Here is a 7,755-nt window from a genome sequence, read left to right as displayed (position 1 = left end):
GATAGCTTTGACCAAGGTTTCAGACCTTAATTAGCCTGTTGGGGTTATGGCTTGTTCATTCTCATCTTTAGGAAAGACCAGGTGATGCAAATTTTCCAGCTTTATAAAAAAACAGCCTCCTCTAACCTTGTGCCAAAAAACAGCAGCCATGGGTTCTTCTAAGTAGCTGCCTAAGGCTATGTGCCCACAATGGGAAATGCTACGGATTTTTTCCTGAGCGTTTCTGCATCTCTCTGGCAGAAAAAACGCATGCGGATTGTACATGTGTTTTTCCTGCCAGGGACAAGCGGAAGTGAAGCGTTCTTCACATGCATTTCCGCATGCAGGTTGTCAAGTGCTTTCCAAGCGATTTTAGCATCACTTGGAAAGTGCTTGACAACTTGGTCACACTATATAAATCCATGCAAACAGCATGGATTTATATAGTGTGACCGAAAGAATGGTAAAAAATAAAAAATAAATATTATACTTACTTTCTGATGGCCCCCGGTGTCTTTATTCGATGCATCTCGGCTTGCCGGCAGCTCGCGGTACACTAAAGGACCTGCCGACGTCAGCGGTCGCGTGACCCGTCACATGACTAAATGACGTCATGGCAGGTCCTTGAGTCCACAGCGATCTTCCAGCAAGCCAAGACAAAGACACCGGGGGCCATCAGAAGGTAAGTATAATATTTATTTTTTATCTTATTCTTTTTTTTACTGGTACTATGGTACCCGGGTCTGGAGGAGAGTTGTGGCGCCCCTGAGGGTTCAGTCACCACAGAGGTACTGCACCTCACCCAGAGGTGTGGTATCTCCTTCTTCAGGTAAGGAGGGAGTGCTGCCCGTAACCCTAACACCTGCATCCAACACTACACTGCTCCAGGCCGGCTGGAAGGGCAAGACGCAATGTATGTTTCCTGCTGAGCCCTGACCCTGGCTGGAGTGGGGGGCACCCAAAAACAGGGGGAACCAGTAATGGGTGTGGAGGAAGTAGTTAGGGGGAACACTTTGGCAGGAATACATATAGGGAAGCCATCTTAGATAGTTCAGTGAAGGAGTGAGTTGAGTAGAGGAGAGCAGTTCAGAAGAACAGCTCGGGACAGTTCAGAAGAACAGTCCGGGAGCAGAGTCTCACTAGGATCTCTGCTCCACAAGTAGGGCCAGGACTGGAGGCCCAGGAGGGGAGCAGGGAGTAGGCTCCGTTCTAAGAAGTGATCCTAGGGGGTACGGCGAGTGCAGGACGGCACCCGTATGCCCCGAATCTGTCAGAAGACAGAGGGATCGTAAGCCGCTTTCTAATCCCCAGGACGGTCAAGCAGGTCCGGGATCCGACGCACAGGAGGGACTTCAGAGCACCCGAGTGGGATTGAGAGTGGGCAGCGCAGAGCAGGAGGGAGAAAGACCCAGTGTGAAGTCGGTCTAGTGAGGAACACAGGAAAGTGGGGTTCTGCCAGGCATTCCCAAATCACCTGAGGAAGAACTGAACCCCTGCCAGGTGAACGCAACGCGACGCGGGAGGCTGTAAGCTGACAGTGCACCCTGTGGAACTAAAGAACTGTGAGTAAAGACACGGATGACTGCACCGCACCGCCTCTGTCCAATTATTTCGTCTGCGCCAACATTCCCTCTCTGCACTACAGCGCCCAGCACAACCACCATCCATTATACCTTATACTGCCCTGGAGCTAAGCTCTACCTGTGGAGAGCCACACCACCCCTGCTGCCATAACACCAGCTCCAGAGGACTGCTCCGCAGCGGCGGCACCCCCTTTTGCCACATTCCACAGGTGGCGTCACGAACAATCCCAAAAACCCCATATAAAAATATCCCCTTTTTAGTGACCGCCCCGGGACATGGACCAGGCCAGCCACCGTGATATTCCCCCAGACCGGCATCCAGAGGCCTGGCCGCCGAGTACCACATGGCCCTGGGGGCGCGTCAGAGTCTCCTCTTCTCCAGACCCGGGTACCATCCGCACATTGAAACGCATGGATTCCGCAAGTACCGATGCAGTGATGCGGATTCCATGCGTTCCAATGCAAGTCAATAGCGGTGAAAACGCAGCGCTTCCGCAAAATAATTGGTAGTGCTGCGTATTTTTCCGCAATGATAATCCGCAGCGGAAATTTCCGCAGCATGTGGGGAACATGGCAGACCTTCTACCAAGCGTTTTTTAGGCGTTTCTGCAGCAGAATTGCCGCTGCGGAAACGCTTAAAAAACACATTGTGGGCACACAGCCTAACACTGTGAAAATGAAAATTGTGGAGGCACACAAAGCAGGAGAAGACTATAAGAAGATAACAAACCGTTTTCAAGTTTTCCCTTTCCTCAGTTCAAAATGAAATTAAGAAATGGCAGTTAACAGAAACAGTGGAGGTCAAGATAAGGTCTGCAAGACCAAGCAAACTTTCAGTGAGAACTGCTTGTAGGATTGCTAGAGAGGCAAATCAGAACCCCCGCTTGACTGCAAAATATCTTCAGAAAGATTTAGCAGACTCTGGAGTTGTGGTATATTGTTCTACTGTTCAGAGACATCTGCACAAATATGGCATTCATGTCATCAGAAGAAAATCTCTCCTGCGTCTTCACCATAAAATTCAGTGCCAGAAGTATGCAAAAAAAATCGAAACAAGCCTGATGCATTTTGGAAACACTTCCTGTGGACCATGAGGTTAAAATAGAACTCTTTGGCCACAATGATCAAAGGTATGTGTGGAGAAAAAATGGCTCAGAATTTCAGGAAATTAACATCTCGCCAACCATTAAGCATGGGGGTGGATCAATCATGCTTTGGGGTTGTGTTGCAGCCAATGGCACGGGGAACGTTTCATGAGTAGAGGGAAGAATGGATTCAATGAAATTCAACAAATTCTTGATGCAAACATAACACCATCTGTAAAAAAGCTGAAGTTGAAAAGAGGATGGCTTGTAGAAATGGATAATGATTGGGTAGGGGTGTTAGGTGAGATGGAGATGAGTTCTGCTTTGCTCACACTCAGTTTTAGGAAGCGAGGGGAGAAGAAAGAGGATATGGCTGATAGACACTTTGGGATTCTGGACAGCAGAGAGATGAAGTTTGGGCCAGGAAGGTAGATCTGACTGTTATTAGTATATACAGTGAAGAGCAAAAATGGTAACACTGTTTTGAACTTTTGATTTCAGGCTCCATATCTCATCATCCACTACTGCTTTTAATGTGAGACTAGCATCATTTTATAGACAATCACCTTGGCAATCTCATACATAAATTTGACTTACAACTATTTAGCATATGATTAGTTTTGCAGATTCTTGTCATGTCACTGTATTGTTACTGTTTTGCTCCTGGTAGTGTAAAATCTTTTTCTTCCTGAATACTACAAAATACAACCTGTTCTCACATTCCCTAATAGCTCAGTGTGTTATTAGGTTGATTCCCAAGCGAAAGGTCATTGGTTTGAATCGAGGAGCAGCCATGAAGATTTCCCAAGAAAAGAGAAACAGCATCATTCAGCCCATCAATAGCGGTCTCTCGGTCAAGAAAATTGCCAAACTGCATCATGTGAGTGCCATGACATTTGGAAGAATATGAAATGAAGTCCATCCATCCATTCAAAAGTCAAGAGGTGGACGTTCAGGCAAAATATTGGCGTCAACAAGTTGGCTCATCACAAGGTCTATTAGTTCTGGTGAGACAAACACGGCAGTGGAGATGACTCAAATGCTTCGTAATAGTGAGATCACAGACATCCATGCAAGCACCGTGCAATGCATGTTACACAAGTCTTGAATAGTGGCTCAAAAAAAGCTGAAGAAACTTCAACTTCAATATTGTCATAAGAAGCGTTGGCTCGAGTTTGCAAAAAAGAAGGAAAAGTGGACTGTAGAAGATTGGAAACGGGTGATTTGGAGTGATGAGATGAAAGTCAATAGACTAGGAACTGATGGGTGCAAATGGGTCAGGAAGAAACAAGGGAAAAAGGGGTTAACGCATCAAGAAATTGAACTGTCAAGTTCGGTGAAGGAAGCCTGATATGGGGTTGTTTCACAGCCAAAGGCGTTGGATACTTGACCAGGATCGATGGTGGTCTCAATACTGAGCTATATGTGAGTATCTTACAAGACAAATTACTTTGTACACTCGAGTACTATGGGTATGAAAAGGACGACATAGTGTTCCAGCAGGACAACGACCCAAAGTATACGTCGAGATTGGCGAAGAAATGGTTCAATGACAAAGAAGTAGATGTGCTGGATTGGCCCCCACAGTACCCAGACCTCAATCCAATCAAACACTTGTGGGTACAATTGAAGAAAAAACTGTATACATACCCAAGTGAGTCGACCAGTATGCACCAACTTTGGGAACTTGTAGAAGAGACCTGGGATCAGATTTTGGTCGAGACATGTTTGAATCTGATTGGGAGCATGCCCAAAAGGATTCAGGCAGTGTTGAAAGCCAAAGGTGGATTTATAAAATACTAACAAAATAATAAAAATTAAAGATTAGATTTTTAGGAGCAAAACAGTAACAATGCAGTGACATAAGAATCTGCATAACTAATCATATGCTAAATTGTTGCAAGTCTAATTTATGTATGGGATAGCCAAGATGATTGTCTATAAAATGATGGTAGTCTCACGTTCCAAGCAGTAGTGGACGTTGAGATATTGAGCCTGAAAGTCAAAAGTTCAAAACATTGTTACCCTTTTGCTTGTCACTGTAGGTGATAATGGAAGGCATGGAACTTTATGAGCAGTCCCATGCCAAAAGGTATACAGTGGTGACCAAAAGTTTTGCTTTCTTTTTTAAAAAGTGTGATTGCTTCTGTCTGGTTGTTGTGATACCATTTCCCTGGTGATGATTTGAAAGTGCATGAAGTTGTCATCATGGAAGACCTTAATTTTAACCAAAATGCTTTTGAATATAGGTATGGTCATTTAATTAAAAAAAATTGACTGCCAAAAGTTTTTCATCTACTATTTATTGATCACAACATAGAGAGTAATTCATTGTTTACAATGTCATAACTCAGTATTTTGTAGCATAACCTCTTGCTTTAATTACTGCACTACACGATGGGGCATTGAAGCCACTAGGATGTTCAAGACATCTTGAGGGATCTTGCTCCATTCCATTTGCAAATCTGCAAACAATTCATCTTTATTGCTATGGATAAGGGCCCCAACTCGTCGTCCTAACTCATCCCAAAGGTGCTCTATAGGGTTTAAAACAGGTGACTGGCTTGGCCATTGCAACAGGTGAACAGTGAACATTTTTCTTTGCTAAACAATTTTTGACTAAATTGGATGTGTGCTTAGGATCATTGTCTTGCTGGAATTTCCATCCCCTGCCTACTTTGGTTTTACCATGTGGCAGCATTATATTCTCCAGTATATCCTCATACATGGTAGCATTCATATTTTCATCAATTCTATGCAAAGGGCCAATGGCAGATGCAGAAAAGCAGCCCCAAACCATGACATTGCCACCACCATGTTTCACTGTAGGTGTTTGGTACCTTACATTATTATGTTTTCAAATTGGGCGGTATATATAGTGCTTGCCATCACTACCAAATAGATTGAGCTTGGATTAATCCGACCACAACACCTTAGACCAATTGGTCTCTTTCCATTGGCTGTGTTCTTTTTGCAGAGATGAAAGGCTTCTTGACTGGAACTCGTGCATTCAACTCTACTGCTTTTAGCCTTCGCACCACAGTTTGGCGACTCACTTTGACCCGATATTCTACGTTCTTAATAATATGATCAACTCTGGAGGAAGTTTTCCGTGGTCGTCCACTTCTAGGTTTGTCAGTTGTTCCATATCCTTCATTTTCTTTCTTTAATATACATGACACTTGACTCTGAGAACAGTTGAATTCCATAGCTGCTTTTTTGGCTTTTGCCTGACTTCATTCTCAGAATAATAAGCTTCCTGACACCTGGTGATAAATTTGGCTTTGGCTTTGCCATGTTTTAACCTAAAAACACAAAAAATTTAAAAAAATTGGCAAAATTCGACTACCCATGACAAAATATGCAAAACATTTGGCCCAGCAAATGTAGAAAACTAACACTTAAAAGGGATAAAAAATGTCAAACACAATTTTCGTCCATATAGCTGACAACCATTTGCTTCTGGTTTACTAAAATCACCAGGAAAATGGCATCACAACAACCAGACAGAAGTAATCACACTTTAAAAAAAATGCTAAACCTTTGGTCGCCACTGTAGATTGAGAAAAGTAGGGGGCCCAGAACAGAGCCTTGAGGGACACCAATAGAGAGAGGGTGGGATAAGGAGGTAGTTTTGAAGATGCTAAATGAGCATTTAGAAAGTATGAGGAGATCCAGGAGGTAGCAAGGTCTTTGACACCAAGTGAATAGAGAATTTAAAGTAGGAGGGAGTGGCCAACTGTGTCGAAAGCAGAGTACAGGTCTAGAAGGAGAAATATAGAGAATTGTGTTTTAGCTTTGGCAGTAAGTAAGTCATTAGTAATTTTGGTCAGGGCACTTTCAGTAGAATGGTGGGGAAGAAAACCGGATTGTCAAAGAGTGAGTTAGATGAGAGCTGGAAGGAAAGTTCAGCATGGACTTGCAGTTCGAGGAGTTTGGAGGGAAACGGGAGCAGCAATATGGCACGACAGCTGGCCGTAGAGGTCGGGTTGAGGGATGGCTGCTTCAGGATACGTGTGACTGTGGCATGTTTGAAAGCAGAAACAATGGTACCGGAAGTTAATGATAGGTTGAAAAGATGGGTTAGGGCCGGGATAAGCGAGATGGTGAGTTTGGGGAGGAGGCAGGATGGGGTCAAGTGCACAAGTGGTGAAGTGGAATATGGAGAGGAGAAAGCTCTCCTTCAGTTATGGTGAGGAGGAAGGTTATGGGGGAGGGGCAGGGGTCTGGTATACCTAGGGATTGTGGTGGTTGTGCAGTAACGTTTTGTATTGTCTAGTCAATCTTATTTTTCAAATGTGCAGCAAAGATTTCTGCAGAGATGATGGAGATCGGAGGGGGCAGTGGAGGGCAGAGAAGCGAGTAAAAAGTGTTGAATAACTGTTTTGTTTTGTGGAATAAAGAAGATACCAGGTTTGTGAAGTAGACTTGTTTAGCAAAGGTGAGGACTGACTTGAATGTAAAAGTTTCTTTTTTGAAGTCTTCTTGCGAGTGTATTTTCTTTCAGCGCCGCTCCGCAACCCTGGTCACTTGCTGAAGCTTTTTCGTAAGGTTGTTGTGCCAGGGTTGTCAATTGACTTGTCACACTCTGCCATGCACAAGAGGAGTGACCGAGTCAATAGCTTATGCGTTGCAGAAAACAATGGCAATGTCTGTGTCATGGAGTATATGGAGACCAGCGGTATAAGTCAGAGAGTCAGAGAGTGAGTGATTGTTTAGGTGTGGAAGGTTTCTGCAGGGGTGTGCTAGTTGCTGGACATGGAGGGCAGGTGAAGAGGACAGGGATGATAAAGTTAGTAGATGGTGGTCAGATAGGGGAGAGGTGAGGTTGTAAAGTTAGATAGGGAGAAGAGGCAGATGAAGATAAGGTCTAATGAATGTCCATCTGTGTGGGTGGCTGTGGATCAACACTGAGTAAGACCAAAGGATGAAGCAAGCGACAGGAGTTTTGAGGTTGCAGACTGGTGGGTGTCAGTGGGAATGATGATGTCACGAATGATGATGGAGGGTGTTACTCCACCCGGTGGCGCATGTGGATTAGAGGACCCACTGTGCCGAGTCCGCCTAGGTAGGGGCATAGCTAAGCGGCTACCTGGTGTTCACTGCAG

Source organism: Phyllobates terribilis, unplaced genomic scaffold (assembly GCF_046119375.1).
Source record: "Phyllobates terribilis strain yellow unplaced genomic scaffold, ASM4611937v1 Scaffold_12__6_contigs__length_324123572, whole genome shotgun sequence".
Classification (NCBI taxonomy): Eukaryota; Metazoa; Chordata; class Amphibia; order Anura; family Dendrobatidae; genus Phyllobates; species Phyllobates terribilis.
This window is presented reverse-complemented; position numbering follows the sequence as displayed.